This window comes from Lotus japonicus, chromosome 3, assembly GCF_012489685.1.
Source record: "Lotus japonicus ecotype B-129 chromosome 3, LjGifu_v1.2".
Taxonomy (NCBI): Eukaryota; Viridiplantae; Streptophyta; class Magnoliopsida; order Fabales; family Fabaceae; genus Lotus; species Lotus japonicus.
This window is the reverse complement of record NC_080043.1, coordinates 41167031-41188273: the sequence shown is the minus strand read 5'-3', so window position 1 is coordinate 41188273 and position 21243 is coordinate 41167031.

Genomic DNA, 21243 nt, shown 5'->3' with positions numbered 1-21243 from the left:
CAAATGACCAATATTTCTCATTGGCATTTGTTGTGGTGGAGTATGAATGCAAGGATAGCTGGGAGTGGTTCATTGACCTACTTTTTCTTGACATTGGTTCAACAAGAAGGTGGATTTTCATATCTGATCAGCAGAAGGTAAGTCATTAAAATCTCATGTTTAGAAGGTGTAGAGTACAGATTCTGCTTGATGCACCTTTATGCCAACTTCAAGAAAAGTTTGGAGGTGAGGTTGTCATTAGAGATCTCATGATGGTAGCAACCAAGGAAACATATAGACAGCTATGGGAAGAGAAGATGAATGAGCTGAAGGCACAAAATGAACAAGCATGGGCATGGTTGATATCAGAATATTGGCCTGGGTGCTTCATTAGGAGTTGATCAGCTGATCAAATTAGTACCGGCTGATCAATGTCGACGACACAAGGTTTTCTCGACGGCGCAAGGAAGGCTCGCGTGAGGGTTTGGGAGGACAGCACAAGGGTTCTTCGACGGTGAGGGGTGGCCAGGACGACACACAGGTTCATCGACGACGAGGGGTAGAGAGGACGCAGACAGGTTCGTCAACTGTGTAGGGTGGTAAGGCGGCCATCGCGTTCGTCGATAGGGAACACAAGAAACAGTGGAGAGAAGAAGAAACGTGTTCGTCGATTTGGCTCGAGAAGTACTTCAAAGTGATTCAGGGTTAGGTTAGAACTTTCTAACTTCTTCTAATTTTTTTTAACTTTTCAATTTGCTCACATTTTAATCGAAAGATTCTAATGGCGTGATTTGGATCAGTGTGGAATAAAAGGTCGTGGTTGTCAAAGCGCGGCCTCAATATAGCCATGGGTACAAACTTTACAAAGACGTGGTTTATAGAGTGGACTTCGGATTCATTCTCTCGAATTTTAAGTTCTGTAAAATTAACCTACACTTCAGAAACCATGGCATGAACCCCTTTTAGGCCACGCTGTTTTGTCCGTTGATGATAGCAGCGTGGCTAGAAGTAAAAAATGTTGTAGTGACCACGCCAAGCTAGGGTTGAGAAACAGTTTTTATTTTTTATTTTTTTTTATAGGCAATTAAGATTCAGAAAGAAACAGTAATAAATTCAATCAAAAAGCATCCTATCCACAAACTTTTCGAACACTCGTTGCTTCGAATCAACCAGAGCAAAAAAATAATAAAAAAACACTTTCAAAAAAAAAATATACGGATGATACAAAGTAGAATAATAGAATATATGGATGATATATACATTCACCAAAAATAACTGAATATATTGATGATGATGATACAAAGAACAAATTAATACTGTAAAAAAAAAAGAACAAATTAATCAGAATTAATAAAATAGCTAGAAATGAAAATCGTACATGTAGGCCTTAATTAATTTCCTCGCACTATGTGATTATCCATTATAAGAAGTATCTCTGAAGCTCTGCGATTTGCTCTGGTGTCATTGTTGGAAGCAACAGCTGTAGCCCATTCGCGGATCTTCAATTTCACCCACTCATCCATACCAAAATCCAAGCTCAAACTAGTGTTTTGTCTTTTCTCATCAACATTAACACTTAAACTTCGATCAGTCTTAGTTACTTGCTTCATCTGTTTATATTTCTGTTCCAGTGCACCATCCATGTAATCAACACCAGCCATTGCAAAAGCTTCAATTGATATTTCGGTAGGTAGTTTAGTTTGAACTATTGGCTTGTTTATAACATGGAATTGACGGTGCATATATATACACGATAATGTTTAACCTGGACTGTTGTTCATTTTTGGCTGCTAATTAATACAGCTACAAGGGTGCACGGGCTTTGCATGTAACTCAAAATTTACAATCACTCTTCTTGAATATACAGGTTTCAAATCTCTGACCGCACGGGCGATTTTAGCAACGAATTGGAATAATCCATTAGATACCAGGGTTACGACTTACGACCAAGACAAAAATATCTTGATGGAATAATTACCCAAACAATTAATTTGACAGGCAGCAGCATCGATCTTAAAGAAAACACACGTGCATTGCGTTGCGTGGATGAGTGATATAAGCATATATGTCATGATAAAATTGTGATGACATACTTACATATATACAAGTATAATAAATTATAGTGTTCTTCAAATCTCAAGTGTTGATTTCTCAATTAACGAATGTACTGAACATTTACTTACTTTATTCTTTGAATTAAAGTGACTTCTTAACTTTACGCGATAGTGAAAACTAGCTAGTTAACCACAAAACATTATGTATGAAACAGTGATCCAAATATTTAGACCCTTAGCCCTAATGTTGGACGCAGGGTCGGCCAACACTAAATGAGACTTAAAGCAACTTTAAAGTGAGACTTTTTTTTTACCTTTTTGTCTTAGACTTGGTTTTTTAAGGCCTTTTTTGACTTAGTAAAAAAAATTTAAGGCATTTTTTACTTGATAAAAAAAATAAAAATTTAAAGATCTACAACGGTTGCTTGAGTGGCATTACCTTTGGCCGGTCCTGGTTGGACATACAATCAAATGATCCATACTTGAGTTTCAGGCAGTTTTTACAACAAGTTAACGAGTTAAAAATATATAACAGCGAAAACACATTTTTTATGTTGGTATGACCGGACGGTCTAAGGTATCATTTGGCCCTTTTTTTGTATTTCTTCACATTAATGGAGAAGTTGAGCTAAACACAATTTATGAATTTTTTTTTTTATAAAATAAGTAACGTAAAGTATCAAAAGGACCTCTTTTAGAAAAAAGTAGCTTATCCTTTTCCGATGGAGAAAAAAAAAAGAAAAAGTAGCTTATTTTCTTATGGAGACTATAATGTCACTCTTTTTTATTTATGCAGTCTCTACCATCACTTCAACCGCTACCACCTACACAACTTTCATTGCAGTTGTGCGCTGCGCCGCCGCCATTGTTGTCACCACAACCATTGCTATCTCCACTAGCACCACCATCACCACCACCACCCCCCCACCAATATCGTTGTCGCCATGCACATTCACATTACCGCATCACGAATTCACCACGCCTCCACAACCACTACCTTCACTATCACCGCGACCGCACGACCACCAACTTCATCGCTGCCACAACCACAGTCGCCTCAAGGTAACACTCATATTTACCACCATGACCAACCCCATCACCAGCACCACCATCAATTCATTGTCGGCATTGTTCCCATCACCTCCATCACAACCTCCACTGTTGCCATTATCGTCTCCTCCTCCTCCACCTCCTCCCTCACCTCCATCATCACCACTACTTGCGACATCTACCTTCCATAGCTACGACAATCCTCCATTATCACCACCACCCTCAACCATTGTCATCGTTGTCCCTATTGCCTCCGTCACCACCTCCACCCCCACTAATGGCTGCTACCACGACCACAACTACTATCAACGCATGATAACACCCACTTCCATTACCACCACCAAGTCCATTGCCACTACCACCATCACCTCCATTATTTCTATCATCGCTGTCACCACCACCACCACAACCGTCAATGCTACCACCGGCAAAACCATTGCCAACACTCTCAACCTCAGGTAACCCTTGCCACGACAACCACAACCATCAGGTAATACCAATCTCCACCTTTGTTACCTGACCCCCTCCACCATCATGTAGCTTCAACCATCATTTATCGTGAATTTACAAACAGATAAATAACTATTAAATTTAAAGTAACTTTTGGGCTATAAAATATTAAAAATTGAAAAAAATTAGTTTCTAAAACAGAAAAAATGGGTCAAACATGTTCCGATATAGAAACAATAGTGAGAAAACTTGATCAGGCCCTAACGGAGAAAGGAAACCCTTAAGATCTAGCAACTCTAGTATATAGATGAACATAAAGGTTACAAGAAGTTCATCTCCCTTTTATAGGGGTTGGAATGTAAACCTAGATACATGGATTTGAGCCTTGGTGCTAAAAGGCCCATACAAACATAACCCGCCAACAGAGGGGTGGGATTGCCTAAGTCTATAAAGCTTATAAAACGTCAACATGGCATAAACAATACAGGAACTGCCAATATGGCGTGAGAAATACATAAATGTTGTGAGGCCGCCAATAAAATGAAGGAATCGTGATGGCTCGCCATATCTGAGATGACTCGCGAGTAAGGACATACTCTCCTGGTGACAAGGTCACTCGCCATGTAGTGATCGTTAGTCACTTGCTAGATAATGATTGCCAGTCACACCTCGCCTTCGCTCCTCGTAGTGTCTTTATGAATCAAGTTGCTTCTTGGCCGGGTCCCCTATTGTGACGAGGGGGCTTGTCTTGTCCACAAGACATCGAGCCTAAAGCACGAAGGCGCATTGTGTCTTCAAACTGAGTCGTCTCGATCCGTCTCCCCTTGGAGCCAGCGATCACCATCTACTAGTCACTGGAGAGTCATCACCAAACACACCTCGCCTTCGCTCCTCGTAGCATATTTATGGATCAAGTTGCTTCTTAGGCGGATCCCCTATTATGAAGAAGGAGCTCGCTCAGTCCAAAGCGGTACCTAAGACTAGCCGTTGAAGGTGTTTTTGCTTGTTTTATGTCTCCGCAAATTACGTGGATTATAAACCGCCACAGACTACGTGTGTCCATAAAATATTGCTAGTGTTTTGTTGTTCAACAATCACTTTCCATGAAACAATTTAATAAGCATATTGTTATATGCCAAGGTAATAAGATTTTAGTGAAAACTATTTAAAAATAGAATTATATATATATATATATATATATATATATATATATATGTGTGTGTGTGTGTAAAAATTTAACTGACATTGGGTCCGCGTATGTCCGCATCTGTATCAAAATTGATCACATTTTAAATTCCGGTTCAAATAAATATTGGTGATGATCACGGGCTATATAAAATATTTCTTCCATGCAGCTCATCATGGCCCAGAGGGATTGACGAAAGGAAACTATGTAATGTGTGTGTGATTGCATCACCTCGGACGGCTATCATCCATAATCACCTCTATTCTTAAATGGCATCACAACTCACATGATAATCATTCAAGAAGTTTGTTTACAAGAATAAGAGGCTGACTTGACCAGGATTCACACGAGTGTAATGCCTTTGTTTTGAACAATTCAATGTCTTGCTACCATACCAGGTTTGATTTTTCATAAAACCATTTCAAATGTACCATTGAGGTCAAAAATCTTTTCCTCTTCAGTGTATGTGACATTCATGCATGGTGCTCCTCTATATATATAGTGCATAATATTTTGAGAAAACCGTACAACAACAAAATCAATTGAACAATATCTTACAACGATTTGGGAGTGACATCATTCTAAAACAAAACGAGATTGTTTTGCTTTTTGTGAACAGCGCTGCAATGTCTGTTTCTTTAGAAGCCTTGGCTATGGCAGGCGCAAGTGGCGTCGAATGTGCCATGGATATTGAAGAATGGGAACGCAATGATTTGGAGCAGTATCCACCACCTCATTTACTAGCCGAAGATGAAGATGAAGAAGAAGAAAACAGTGGAACAAGACGGTGCATGAGGGGCCATGGATATGGCGTTCCCACCAGCCATTTCCTCCTGAATTACAACAAAAGGGAACATCATGACAAGCAAAAATATCATGTTACCTTCAACAGTGAAGAAGAAAAGATTGATACCACTATGCAAAGGAGAAGGCCCAAAAGGACAAGGTCAATGAAAATAGTGGTCCGAGCACTTGTAATGTTAATCAAGATCTTGAGTTATAAGCACAAGAAACTCACCATCATTAGGAATTTGAGGCATTAAGTGTAGTTTGCGATTATATTTGACACTTAAAACAAATATGCGCACTGCATCATCCTCTATCCTCTATGGAACCAAATTAAGTTATCTGTTTGTAGTTGAATATCTGCACTATGCAGATTTCTACTAATCATTTTCCTTAGGAGAATTCGATTGTAAGTGATTTGTTTACCGATGTCTTCTTGAATGAAATTTTGAAACACGATACCAGTTAATTACGATAGAAGTATATGATATAAGTAGGAAAAATATATGTGTTAATCTCCATTATTCCACCCCAGTAACCCACCCACATGAAGGAGACAAAAATAAAAGAGGGAAGACAGTTTGAGTTGTTCTTCTTGAATCTGAGTTGCAAGATGCTCTAAATCTTTTGTGAATTAAGGTGTACAGTTTTGAAGGATCTTCCACCGTTGTGGAGATGCATAAAAAAGATGGAGACATATCTACAAAGACACTTCAACGCTCAAGTTATTATGTGATCATAAAGAGAGAATCTCAAAGTCATAGAAGACTAATGAGTTAGAAGCAGGGGCAGAGGCACCAGGGTGGCTCCCAAGTGCCGCCGCGCCCCCCTTTTTTTTTATTTTCAACCTGAAAATATGTATATTTTTCTTTTAGCCCCGGTGAGAAATTAAATAAATATTATTTGGTGTACAACATAACTGATATAACACGGTGGTGCCGTGGTATGCACTTGGTAATTTTCTATCATGTCCTTGGTTCGAATCCTAGTGACATCATTTAATTTTCTTTTCTTACTACAAAAAAAAATGCTTTGATTAGGAATCAAACCTCCCACAGTAAAAACATCTTCCCATAACTTACCACTAAGGTAGGCTTAAGTATATGCATTAATTTAACAATTTATTTTATTTATAAATATAAGAATCAATATATATTATAAAAGAACAACTTCTAGCATGATGTGTCAGCATCAGATTCATTCTTAGTGACGTGTCATTCTCATAAAAAAAATCCACGTATCATTCTCAGGTATTTTTAGAGTATTAATTAATTTTTATGGTATTTTTAATGAATTTTCAGATTTTTAATTAATTCAGGATTTTATGAGTTTTTATTGTGATTTGCTAGATTTTGGTAGTTTTTATCTATATTTGTTTCTCTATTTTAGATTAGTATCTACATAAAGAAATAATTTTTTAAGATTTTGTTTAAATAGTTAAATAGAGATATGTTTAGATAGATTTAGCTTCTTTTTATCTCTTTGTTAGATTAATAATAAACTAAATCTTAACAGATATTCAACCGAGTAAAGATGTAACAGAAGGGGAAATTAATCAGGGACTGCTAAGTTAGTTAGATGTTATTATAGTAGTTACTTAGTACTAGAACGAGATGAGTTATAAATAGAGAGAAATCAAATTAGAGGAACACATTATGTAGCATTATATATCTCTCATTAAGTATGTCCTTTAGTATTTGAAAATATTGCTAAAGTCTGGTATTGAACATGTCTTAAGCACAAGAGAAAGTTCTCATCTTAGGCCTTTTCTCAGAATCCTGATTAATTTGATGTATCAGATGAATTTGGCAGAGTTTCTCATTAGCTGCGGACTGCGGTTGTTTCTATATTGTTTCCATTTATCACCTAAGAGAACTGTGTTTACTTAAATTTTCAAACTCATGTAAGGATGTAACAGAAGGGGAAATTAATCAGGGACTGCTAAGTGTAAGGCCCGAGTTTTTAAGTTCATGCTAAGTGAATAAACTTCTTATTCACGATTAGGGTTGATGTAATGTGAAGGGAAACCTGAACGAAAGTTTATTAAATGAAATATATTTATGAAGGAGAAAGTTCAGGAAAAGTTCAAGGATTGCATTATGATCGATAAAAGTTATAGCACGAACGTTTTACGCTTAACCTAGGTCAGAAACCCTAGTATATAGCTAATTTTCACTTTTAGGCACGATGGAAGTTAATTCCAAAAATCTTCAGAGAAATGTTAGAACTTCTCTTTTTCCATATATCACAATCGTTTCGAGGCGAAACTCTAGGATCTACGAACGTCCGATTCCAATCATCGGAAGTTTGCCGAAACCGAATCCCTGGTATTTCAAAACCCTAGAATTTCTCGACAATGAAGACTTTATCTATTCAGAGCTTCAAATGAATATTCTACACCCGTCCACCTATTTCTCTTGATGATTTCAATCTTTCTTCCGAAGGAAGTTTTCTATTCCGACATTCGATGCAAAAAGCAACTTATCGGGTAAAATAGTTTTATACCGACTATGCATTAGTTGCCAAAAATACAAGGAGACCTCTTTATAGTTTTGGAATTCTTTTGCCAAAACATATCTATTAATTCACGGAGAATGACGCCGGAAAAATCAGATTCGCGAAGCTTTCATTTTCCCGCGAATTTCCAACCTTTATATATAGCAAAGAAAGGAAGAAAAACTCAAATTTTCCTCCATTTTCTTCATCAAGGCCGCGAGTTCTACAAGGGAGGGAGAAGAGAAGATTTTCTTCATCGTTTGCTTGATCGTCGATCAATCAGTTGCTACTTCAAGGCTTCGAGGTATAGTCGCTAATCCTTACCTCCGATCGCTTTTTCCATAGCTTTTTTGTAGAGTTTTCTGAGTGGATAGTTTATGGGTTTTTGCAAAACTATCCTGAATCTTTCATTTCTGATTCTAAACCTCTTCCTTATGCGCCCAAGATCACTTCTGCCGGGTTAGATTTTCCGTTATGTCGCCGGAATTCTGCCGGAATCAATTTTAGCCTTAAATACCCATTTTTGGAGTTTTTGGTGTAAAGCTTCAACCTTTAGGCTGAAAACTATCGCCTTAGCTTAGTGCTAGTAGGATTAGTTGTCATAAACGTCGTTGGTGACGTCCCTGCAAAATTTTATTTTTGGGATTTCAGTTTTGAAAATCCTAAGTTAAAAATCATGACCAAAATACCCCTGCGACAGTTTTTGATCCGATAATTTTTCCGAGTTCAGAATACCCTTAGTTACGGCTTATGAAAGCATAGGAACCAAGTTTGATCGAAGAAAAATCGAGCCCCATAATTGCACAAAGTGGCCGAGCCCTAGTAGGGGGGAGGAGGAAAATTTCCTTTTCCGAAAACTTGTCTTTCGCGCTAGTTTATCGTACCTTAGAGTATAGATTACTTCGAGTAACCTTAGTAAGTATCGATAGCTTAGTTTCCGATAGATTCTGATAGTATTTCTGTGGTTTTGCTCTAAAGGTGATTTTGAGGAATTCCCAGAGGAGCAAGCCTTTGATTGTGAACAAGTGTTAGGAGATCGTCCTGGAGAATCTACAGGTGAGGGCTTCTCACTGAATCTCTAGTTAATGCTTAGGGTCGATGTTTTCGACATTGTTTACTGTTTATGCACTGGATTGTGTGTGATTGGAAAATGTTTTCTGAGGCTTCGGCTGACAATGTAGATGATGCATCTACTGAATGTTTTTGATGAGTGAATTACATGCTAAGTGCTAATTGGGTAATTTAGGATGTGTGGTGCATGCCTTATATGCTAAGTTCTATGTGGTTATTGCTTAAGATGTTGACCTATGACATGTTGATTGATTATGATAAGTTAATTCTGCTTTTGCACTATAATCTGAAATTCTGAATCGTGAGAATAGCGGGCAGGTCATGCCGATTTTTATTTGAGAGTTTTGAGAAAGTTGATAGGACGAATGAGATTCGGGCCTTGTTATGATGTGTATGGATCGAGACATTCTCTGGAGTCATTTGGGGATTTGGAGATCCCGAGAACTTATAGGAATTTCGATAAGACTAAAAAGGATATTATTTTGAAAAGAAAACTCATAAGACATTAAACAACCTCTAAATCTTTAAATAAAGATAATAAACTCGAAAGGAAGCTTCGGATGCAAACCTTAGTTTTTGGAAAACGAGAAGTGTCGTCGGATCCAAGTGTTGAGGAGTTTCGTAAGTTCTGAGTATGTTGGTACTCCTTCGCTCGTTGAGCAGTTTGTTAGCCATCCAAGGGATGAGCCGAGAAGCTTCACTGAGGCGTGAGACCTTGTGAATGCGTGATACTCCACTGAGGCGTGAGACCTTGTGGAAAGCATGGATCTTCACTGAGGCGTGAGACCTCGTGAACAGCATGAAGCTTCACTGAGGCGTGAGACCTTGTGAATGCGGGATACTCCACTGAGGCGTGAGACCTTGTGGAAAGCATGGAACTCCACTGAGGCGTGAGACTTTGTGAGAGCATGAAACTTCACTGAAGCTTGAGACTTCGTGAGAGCATTGATGACCCGAAGAGTCATCGTGAGTGGTTGCACTCATTTTATGATTATTGTATTTTGTCGCAGAATCGACTTTACCTTAGGGTAAGCTTTTAGAGACATTAATTCAGCTAGAACACGTGGCGACGTGTCGAGTGAGGTCGGAGACGTTGTATGGCTAATCACTCCATTGCATGCACTCATTAAGTGGTTTAAACACGGCGAGATACCGGACCACGGCGGATTCCAAAATTGGTTATAAGACCAGGATTTCCGCGTAAGAGCGCAGCTAGGTGACTCTTAGTAGCAGACCGAAATGGCAGACCTACGGGTTTACTGCTGATCTGGCTACCTTTGTGTGGTGTAAGAGGCACGCGGGCCGAAATGGTCCCACCGTGGCTGGTGCTAGGGCTGATCCGTTGATGTCCATCCGTTCCGGATTGCATATTGGTTGACTGGGTTAACCTGCATATCATTTCATGCAACATGCATACTGACATAGTTGATGAGTGTGTTTGGTACTTGTTAATTCTATTTGAGGCATGTTAACTGTGATTTACTGTCGTTTATGTTCATTGAGAAATATGCAACCCTAGGATGTTATCCCTAGCTATAAGCCTAAGTGGCTAATCTTTTAATGGTATCTATTGGTGGTATTATTTATATAATTCTTTGGAGTTGACCCTCGCGTCTTCTGTGTGTGCTTTGGCGAACAAACGCCCTTTGTCAGATCTCTTTGGCGGGCTGATTCATGATGGTTCATCCTTCGGGAGGAACTAGGGTTGAGATGCAGGAACTGGAGCGTATCGCGGTTGCGAGAGGAGGACGGATGGTGTATGTAGAGTAGGTCGTTCTGGATTTCGAATTCGGACGACGATCACATTAGCATGTAGGATTGAGTGTTAGTGTGAGCTCCTCGAAACAAGATTAGTGTAGGAGTAGAGTCTTAGCTCTGACCGTCATGTTTTCTATTTGGGGACAGGGTAGTTTCCCGCCTATAGCTTTTTGTGTGGTTTCTCTACGGGAATCACAGAGAGTTGGTTGGACTAGGAGGTCTCGTTTTAGGCCGTTTGGGCTGCCTTATTCTCATTTTTGAGGGATAATGTTGCAGACACTTGACCTTTCTTTTGGTCTGTACCTTTTGCCTACGAGCGCTACTTTCCGTCACTGGAGGATACTCGTGACGTGGGCTGTTACTTACAGCGGGGGCTGTATTTATAATAGATATTAATTCTGTTATCTTTTGTTGGGAGTTTATTTCTTTCAGTCTTTGGTTCCATTATAAAAAATATATATATATTCACGTTTTTCCGCTTAAGTTTCTTTTTGGTTACTAAAGTGACGCCACCAAAATCGGGGTGTTACATTGTGGTATCAGAGCACGGTCGAGTCTTTCGGGAGTTGTTGGGGAATAGGTCTTCTGTGCTAGGTTGTGTGACTCTGCAAAGAGTGAAAATTGATTGTCTGCAAGCGATTTTTCGCTTAAAAATTGATTGAAGTTATTGCTTACTCATATTGTATAGTGGTGTTAGATGCTATCTTATGATGAGTACTAACTGTTTGTCTAACTTAACAGAACATGGTGAACACTAACTAGTTAGCAGAGATGATGGCCACTATGGCCCAAGCGGTGACGGCACAAGCGAACGATAATGCTATGAGGCGTGCTGCTGAGGAGGCACGTGAACAGCATCAGCGCCAGAGGAAAGTAACTCTGGACCAAAACAAAGGCCTCAATGACTTCAGGAGGCAAAACCCACCAAAGTTCTCTGGTGGTACTGACCCAGACAAAGCGGATCTCTGGATTCAGGAAATCGAGAAGATATTCGGCGTACTACAAACTGCTGAGGGTGCCAAAGTGGGCATGGCGACTTATCTGCTACTCGGGGATGCTGAGTACTGGTGGAAGGGCACCAGAGGAATTATGGAAGACAATCACGAGGAGATTAGCTGGAACTCATTCCGGACCGCATTCTTGGAAAAGTATTTTCCAACAAGTGCTCGGGATGAGCGGGAGTCACAATTTCTGACACTCCGTCAGGGAGGTATGTCAGTGCCGGAATTTGCTTCGAAGCTGGAGTCCTTGGCGAAGCATTTCCAATTCTTTCATGATCACATGAATGAGCGCTATATGTGCAAGCGCTTTGTTAATGGACTGAGGCCTGATATTGAGGACTCAGTGAGACCACTGGGAATCATGCGATTCCAATCGTTGGTCGAGAAAGCCACGGAAGTAGAGCTGATGAAGAACCGGAGATTAAACCGGGCTGGGACATGAGGGCCGATGAGGTCGGGCTCTCAAAATTTTCAGAGCAGAGAGAAATTTCAGAGCAGGGGGCCATATCAGCGTCCTGCTGGAAGAGGATTTACTTCCGGATCTTACAGACCCATGACGGGTGCTGCTGGAGGTTCCTTAGATCAGACTTTGAAGAAGGAGACGACCTGTTTCAGATGTGGGGAGCCGGGGCACTATGCCAATGCTTGTTCCGACACGAGGCCCAAATGCTACAATTGTAACAAAATGGGGCACACTGCCGATCAGTGCAGAGCACCCAAGACGGAGCCAACCGTGAACACTGCTCGTGGAAAGCGTCCTGCTGCTAAAGCAAGAGTTTACACCATGGACGGTGAGAGAGCTGAGGGGTTTGTCAGAGGAGAGCGCAAGAACGATGGTAACCTTCTAACCATTTCTTCTCATTTCAGTATAATATATTCCATTACTCTCGTAGCGTGTGCAAACACACCTAACTTATTTATACTGTCTAAGCTTTGACCTTATAGTTATTACGCCTATTAACACCTTATTTGACCGTAGCTCGTATTTTAGCTATAGAAATTACACGAGGTTTAGAATAACACGGTAAACCTAGAAAGTAGTTCTGCACCAATGCGTTTAACAAGAAGTTAGAAGCTGAAGATCATATTTGAGTAAGAGTTTTAGTGGTGTCATCATTGACGATTGTAGTTAAACCTCGGCAAGTTGAAAGATGTTATGTCTGTTGAGACGCCGTCGAACCAGCATTGGGGCTAGAAGAGTGAAACAATCGAAGAGAAAGCAGAGTGTTTTAGTGAAAATTATTTGGAATAAAGACACGGACGGTGTTATGTGAGAGTTAGAGGAAAAGATCAAGGAATAATATCCAAAACTATTACTGACCCTTAAGTTTCGAGGACGAAACTTTCTTTTTGGAGGGTAGTAATGTAAGGCCCGAGTTTTTAAGTTCATGCTAAGTGAATAAACTTCTTATTCACGATTAGGGTTGATGTAATGTGAAGGGAAACCTGAACGAAAGTTTATTAAATGAAATATATTTATGAAGGAGAAAGTTCAGGAAAAGTTCAAGGATTGCATTATGATCGATAAAAGTTATAGCACGAACGTTTTACGCTTAACCTAGGTCAGAAACCCTAGTATATAGCTAATTTTCACTTTTAGGCACGATGGAAGTTAATTCCAAAAATCTTCAGAGAAATGTTAGAACTTCTCTTTTTCCATATATCACAATCGTTTCGAGGCGAAACTCTAGGATCTACGAACGTCCGATTCCAATCATCGGAAGTTTGCCGAAACCGAATCCCTGGTATTTCAAAACCCTAGAATTTCTCGACAATGAAGACTTTATCTATTCAGAGCTTCAAATGAATATTCTACACGCATACACCCATTTCTCTTGATGATTTCAATCTTTCTTCCGAAGGAAGTTTTCTATTCCGACATTCGATGCAAAAAGCAACTTATCGGGTAAAATAGTTTTATACCGACTATGCATTAGTTGCCAAAAATACAAGGAGACCTCTTTATAGTTTTGGAATTCTTTTGCCAAAACATATCTATTAATTCACGGAGAATGACGCCGGAAAAATCAGATTCGCGAAACTTTCATTTTCCCGCGAATTTCCAACCTTTATATATAGCAAAGAAAGGAAGAAAAACTCAAATTTTCCTCCATTTTCTTCATCAAGGCCGCGAGTTCTACAAGGGAGGGAGAAGAGAAGATTTTCTTCATCGTTTGCTTGATCGTCGATCAATCAGTTGCTACTTCAAGGCTTCGAGGTATAGTCGCTAATCCTTACCTCCGATCGCTTTTTCCATAGCTTTTCTGTAAAGTTTTCTGAGTGGATAGTTTATGGGTTTTTGCAAAACTATCCTGAATCTTTCATTTCTGATTCTAAACCTCTTCCTTATGCGCCCAAGATCACTTCTGCCGGGTTAGATTTTCCGTTATGTCGCCGGAATTCCACCGGAATCAATTTTAGCCTTAAATACCCATTTTTGGAGTTTTTGGTGTAAAGCTTCAACCTTTAGGCTGAAAACTATCGCCTTAGCTTAGTGCTAGTAGGATTAGTTGTCATAAACGTCGTTGGTGACGTCCCTGCAAAATTTTATTTTTGGGATTTCAGTTTTGAAAATCCTAAGTTAAAAATCATGACCAAAATACCCCTGCGACAGTTTTTGATCCGATAATTTTTCCGAGTTCAGAATACCCTTAGTTACGGCTTATGAAAGCATAGGAACCAAGTTTGATCGAAGAAAAATCGAGCCCCATAATTGCACAAAGTGGCCGAGCCCTAGTAGGGGGGAGGAGGAAAATTTCCTTTTCCGAAAACTTGTCTTTCGCGCTAGTTTATCGTACCTTAGAGTATAGATTACTTCGAGTAACCTTAGTAAGTATCGATAGCTTAGTTTCCGATAGATTCTGATAGTATTTCTGTGGTTTTGCTCTAAAGGTGATTTTGAGGAATTCCCAGAGGAGCAAGCCTTTGATTGTGAACAAGTGTTAGGAGATCGTCCTGGAGAATCTACAGGTGAGGGCTTCTCACTGAATCTCTAGTTAATGCTTAGGGTCGATGCTTTCGACATTGTTTACTGTTTATGCACTAGATTGTGTGTGATTGGAAAATGTTTTCTGAGGCTTCGGCTGACAATGTAGATGATGCATCTACTGAATGTTTTTGATGAGTGAATTACATGCTAAGTGCTAATTGGGTAATTTAGGATGTGTGGTGCATGCCTTATATGCTAAGTGCTATGTGATTATTGCTTAAGATGTTGACCTATGACATGTTGATTGATTATGATAAGTTAATTCTGCTTTTGCACTATAATCTGAAATTCTGAATCGTGAGAATAGCGGGCAGGTCATGCCGATTTTTATTTGAGAGTTTTGAGAAAGTTGATAGGACGAATGAGATTCGGGCCTTGTTATGATGTGTATGGATCGAGACATTCTCTGGAGTCATTTGGGGATTTGGAGATCCCGAGAACTTATAGGAATTTCGATAAGACTAAAAAGGATATTATTTTGAAAAGAAAACTCATAAGACATTAAACAACCTCTAAATCTTTAAATAAAGATAATAAACTCGAAAGGAAGCTTCGGATGCAAACCTTAGTTTTTGGAAAACGAGAAGTGTCGTCGGATCCAAGTGTTGAGGAGTTTGGTAAGTTCTGAGTATGTTGGTACTCCTTCGCTCGTTGAGCAGTTTGTTAGCCATCCAAGGGATGAGCCGAGAAGCTTCACTGAGGCGTGAGACCTTGTGAATGCGTGATACTCCACTGAGGCGTGAGACCTTGTGGAAAGCATGGATCTTCACTGAGGCGTGAGACCTCGTGAACAGCATGAAGCTTCACTGAGGCGTGAGACCTTGTGAATGCGGGATACTCCACTGAGGCGTGAGACCTTGTGGAAAGCATGGAACTCCACTGAGGCGTGAGACCTTGTGAGAGCATGAAACTTCACTGAAGCGTGAGACTTCGTGAGAGCATTGATGACCCGAAGAGTCATCGTGAGTGGTTGCACTCATTTTATGATTATTGTATTTTGTCGCAGAATCGACTTTACCTTAGGGTAAGCTTTTAGAGACATTAATTTAGCTAGAACACGTGGCGACGTGTCGAGTGAGGTCGGAGACGTTGTTTGGCTAATCACTGCATTGCATGCACTCATTAAGTGGTTTAAACACGGCGAGATACCGGACCACGGCGGATTCCAAAATTGGTTATAAGACCAGGATTTCCGCGTAAGAGCGCTGCTAGGTGACTCTTAGTAGCAGACCGAAATGGCAGACCTACGGGTTTACTGCTGATCTGGCTACCTTTGTGTGGTGTAAGAGGCACGCGGGCCGAAATGGTCCCACCGTGGCTGGTGCTAGGGCTGATCCGTTGATGTCCATCCGTTCCGGATTGCATATTGGTTGACTGGGTTAACCTGCATATCATTTCATGCAACATGCATACTGACATAGTTGATGAGTGTATTTGGTACTTGTTAATTCTATTTGAGGCATGTTAACTGTGATTTACTGTCGTTTATGTTCATTGAGAAATATGCAACCCTAGGATGTTATCCCTAGCTATAAGCCTAAGTGGCGAATCTTTTAATGGTATCTATTGGTGGTATTATTTATATAATTCTTTGGAGTTGACCCTCGCGTCTTCTGTGTGTGCTTTGGCGAACAAACGCCCTTTGTCAGATCTCTTTGGCGGGCTGATTCATGATGGTTCATCCTTCGGGAGAAACTAGGGTTGAGATGCAGGAACTGGAGCGTATCGCGGTTGCGAGAGGAGGACGGATGGTGTATGTAGAGTAGGTCGTTCTGGATTTCGAATTCGGACGACGATCACGTTAGCATGTAGGATTGAGTGTTAGTGTGAGCTCCTCGAAACAAGATTAGTGTAGGAGTAGAGTCTTAGCTCTGACCGTCATGTTTTCTATTTGGGGACAGGGTAGTTTCCCGCCTATAGCTTTTTGTGTGGTTTCTCTACGGGAATCACAGAGAGTTGGTTGGACTAGGAGGTCTCGTTTTAGGCCGTTTGGGCTGCCTTATTCTCATTTTTGAGGGATAATGTTGCAGACACTTGACCTTTCTTTTGGTCTGTACCTTTTGCCTACGAGCGCTACTTTCCGTCACTGGAGGATACTCGTGACGTGGGCTGTTACTTACAGCGGGGGCTGTATTTATAATAGATATTAATTCTGTTATCTTTTGTTGGGAGTTTATTTCTTTCAGTCTTTGGTTCCATTATAAAAAATATATATATATATATTCACGTTTTTCCGCTTAAGTTTCTTTTTGGTTACTAAAGTGACGCCACCAAAATCGGGGTGTTACACTAAGTTAGTTAGATGTTATTATAGTAGTTACTTAGTACTACAACGAGATGAGTTATAAATAGAGAAAAATCAAATTAGAGGAACACATTATGTAGCATTATATATCTCTCATTAAGTATGTCCTTTAGTATCTGAAAATATTGTTAAAATATGGTATTGAACATGTCTTAAGCACAAAAGAAAGTTCTTCGTGCAACACATAGATAAAAAGTGATTGTTTGAACTTATAGGTCGAAATCTAATTCCTATGAGTGGTAAATAAAAAAATCAATATGATGTCATTACTTTTTTCATAACTTTTTGAAAATTTTAAAAAGAAATAAATATAAAGGCATGATAATTTGATGATTAAAATGTGTCGTGCGGAGATTAGAAAACATTAATACATATATAGTGTATTTTTGTTTAAGTTAAACTATAGGGTTAAGAGTTCTCACGGGTATGAACATTTTACATGAAAATTCATGTAAAATTAACAGAAAAAGCTCATATGGGGCAAAAAGCTAGAAATAAACCAAGGTATTGATCCATGCCTCAAACACAAGAGCAAATTTCACCGTAAAAACACTAGAAATATTTGTTCTGGAGATGCACACAATTTTCCACTGCTTATCTTTCTGAAACCTAAAAGCGGCTATTGTTTGTATTTGCGTATAATTTTCAATTGATATGTTTTAATTTTAAACTACTATAATGCTACCTACGTGAGATTTTATTTTATATAAAAAGTATCATTATACTTTTTTATACAATCATTATATTCTAAACTAATTGATTGGTATTATTTTAATAGAAAAATTTAATATAATTAATTTTAGTATTGTTTTCAAAATTTTAAGAGTGTATATTTATATATATTTATAACTATAATAGTTGGATAGTAAGAAAAGTAAGAGGAATAAAAAATATTAATACATATGTACTATAAAATTATGACCTAAATTTATTAGTGCTAACAAATTAGAGTTCCGAGATCTCACCGGGAGGAACATTTTATATGTAAAATGAAAATTTGTAGGAGTTAAAAAAAAAACTCATTTTTTCTATAACTTAAGTGTATTTTTAATAATTTAAACAATAATTATATATTTATGTATTATTACATATCTAAAACACAAAAGCATTACCCTTTATGCAACACGAGTACATCTTCACAAACAAAATTCAGTTATACCTCACATATGCAAAACTTAAAACTTTTGGCTTATTAACTTCTGTGTTTTTCAAAATCTTTATATTAGTTAATGAAGTGTATGCTTACAAAACACTAAAATTGAGTATCTGAATTTATGTTCTTTAAATATCTACATTTTTATTATGATTTTTCTTACATTCTTAGCATCTTAAATATTTTATAATTTAAAATATTGATCGATGTATTAAATACAATAAATAAATTACCCGTGCAACACGCGGGTAAAAATCACTAGTATCATTGAAAAGAATATCATTGGTTATATTTGACACACTTATGAGTTGGTTAGTATTTCTTATACTCAAATTAATTATATATCTCGCTGCTTATAAAAAATATTAATTGTATTAATTAATTTACATATGTGTAGTCGTTCGGATTATTATTTGATAAAGTTATATTTGATATAATGAAGTTTGATAAAATGAAGGATAAAAGATTAAACATGTGTATAAAAATTATACGTAAAAGTATGTTCAAAAAATGAATATTGTTTAGATGCAAAACCTACCATGGAGATGATGGGAGATAGAGCACGGTGGTGTGCGTTGTAGAGAGGTCAGAGATGATGATGAAGTGGTACTGGAAGGATAACAGAAGCAGTCTTAGAAGATTCGGACTTCATGTTCTGGGTGGGGACAATGATTATGCACATTTATCACATGTCCACCAAACTAATTCTGAGGCTTTAACACATGTTGATCAGCCTGATTTAGATGGTTCTCCAGACCATGTTCCAAGACCTCAAAGGTAGAGGAATATGCTTGAAAGGTATAGTGAGTATCAAACTGTCCCTGACCATACAATTAATGATGAAGGCGATCTGATTCACTTTGCTCTAATGGTTGATGCCGAGCCATTGGGTGTGAAGGAAGCTCTTGCGAAACTAGTTTAGAAGACTGCTATGATTGATGAGTTGAAAGCAATTGAGAAAAATCAGACTTAGTCTCTGGTACATTTACCTTCAAATAAGCACAGAATTGGGATTAAATGGGTGTTCAAATAAAAGTTGAATCCTTATGGTTCTATTGCTAGGCACAAGGCAATGCTTATGGCTAGAGGTTTTCTACAAAAACCTGAGCTGGAATATTCTGAGGTTTTCGCACCCGTGGCAAGGATAGAAACCATAAGACTAGTGGTTTCCATTGCTAGTGCGAGAAACTGGCCTATTTTTGACCTTGATGTGAAATTATCATTTTTGAATGGACCTTTGGAAGAAGAAGTTTCACGTCAGCCTCCTAGATTTGAGATACAAGGAAAAAAGAACATGGTTTTCAAGCTCAGCAAAGTCTTATATAGGTTGAAGCAGGCCCCACGAGCATGGAATAAGAGAATTGATGGTTTCCTCCTTCGGCTCAAGCTTCATAGGTGCTTTGTGGAGTATGGTGTGTAAGTCAGAAAGAGTCATGGAGACACCAGTCTGCTACTCATCTGCCTATATGTAGATGACTTTTTGATAACTTGGTCAGATTCTATAGAACTTGATGAGCTGAAGCAGATTCTGAAGTCTGAATTTGAGATGTCAGATTTAGGAAAGCTGAGTTACTTCCTAGGCATGCAATTCGAGTATACTACAGCAGGAATTTTCATGTACCAGCAAAAGTACATCAAAGACACACTGAAGAGATTCAACATGGGGAGTTGTCATCCAGTAACAACTCCATTTGAAGTGAATATAAAGTTGAGGAAGGATGATGAAGGGGATGTTGATGCATATCTGTACAAGCAACTTGTTGGTTCACTCAGATTTTTGTGCAACTCAAGGCCTGATATTTCCTATGGTGTGGGACTAATAAGCAAGTTCATGTGTGCATCTAAGAAATCACATTTGGCTGCTACCAAAAGAATTTTGAGGTGCCTGCAGGGTACTACATATTATAGAATATTGTTTCCAAGGCAGAAGAAGCTTGGAAAGGAGTTGGAACTGTTGGCTACACAGATTCTGATTACAGTAGTGACTTGGATGACAGGAAAAGAACTTATGGGTACTTTTTTCAGCTGCATAGAGCTCCAATCTCTTGAACCTCAAAGAAAAATTGATAGGAAAGCTTTGTGATCTTGAGAAAATAGATAGGTGTGATATCTCTTGGGTATTTAAATTAAAGGAGAGTATTGTGAATATTAATTCAAATATTTAATCTAGCTAATAGATTGTGATATAATGACATTAGATAGAGGCTAGAATAAAAGATAATAACCGATTTGGTTATTATGATAAGAAGTTATCTTTTAGTAAGTCAGGTCTTTTATATAGGACATGTATTGCTTTCAATTTTTATTAAGTGAATAATATGTTTCCCTTGATCTCTCTGCTCTCTTTCTCTTTCACATTATTTTCCCCTTTTCTCCAACATGTATAGCATACGATTGGTAATTTAATATGTGGCGTGATTGTGCTTTTGCTTCAGGATACAAGCAGGGGTGGAGGGACCAGGGTGGCTCATCAATGCCTCCGCGGCCCTCATCTTTTTTATTTTCATTTGGATACTATGCATATTTTTCTTATGGCGCCAGTCATAATATTAATATATTATCATATAATATAATTTAATTAGCATCCATTGGCTCAGCGGTAGGCACACAAATAATCTTCCTACCAGTTCCGAGTTCAAATCTTGCTTATGCCATTTAATTTTCATTTTTGATAAAAAAAAACGCTGTCAAAATATAAAAACACTCCGTATAGGAATCGAATGTGATGATTTATTATTAGCCATTAGATTATAATACACGGTTAGAATTAAAACATAACATTAGTGATTTACCCATCAACGACAATTGCTAGAATATCATCCAATTTTTTTAGCCTTTTATAGAATACAACTCTATCACCTAGTTTTTTAGCCTTTTAGGATGGAAGTTTTTTTTTGAAGAAACTTTCCGTGAGAGGAAAAACCTTCAAATCCAATAGAGTTTTTCTTCTAAGCTAAGAAGAATT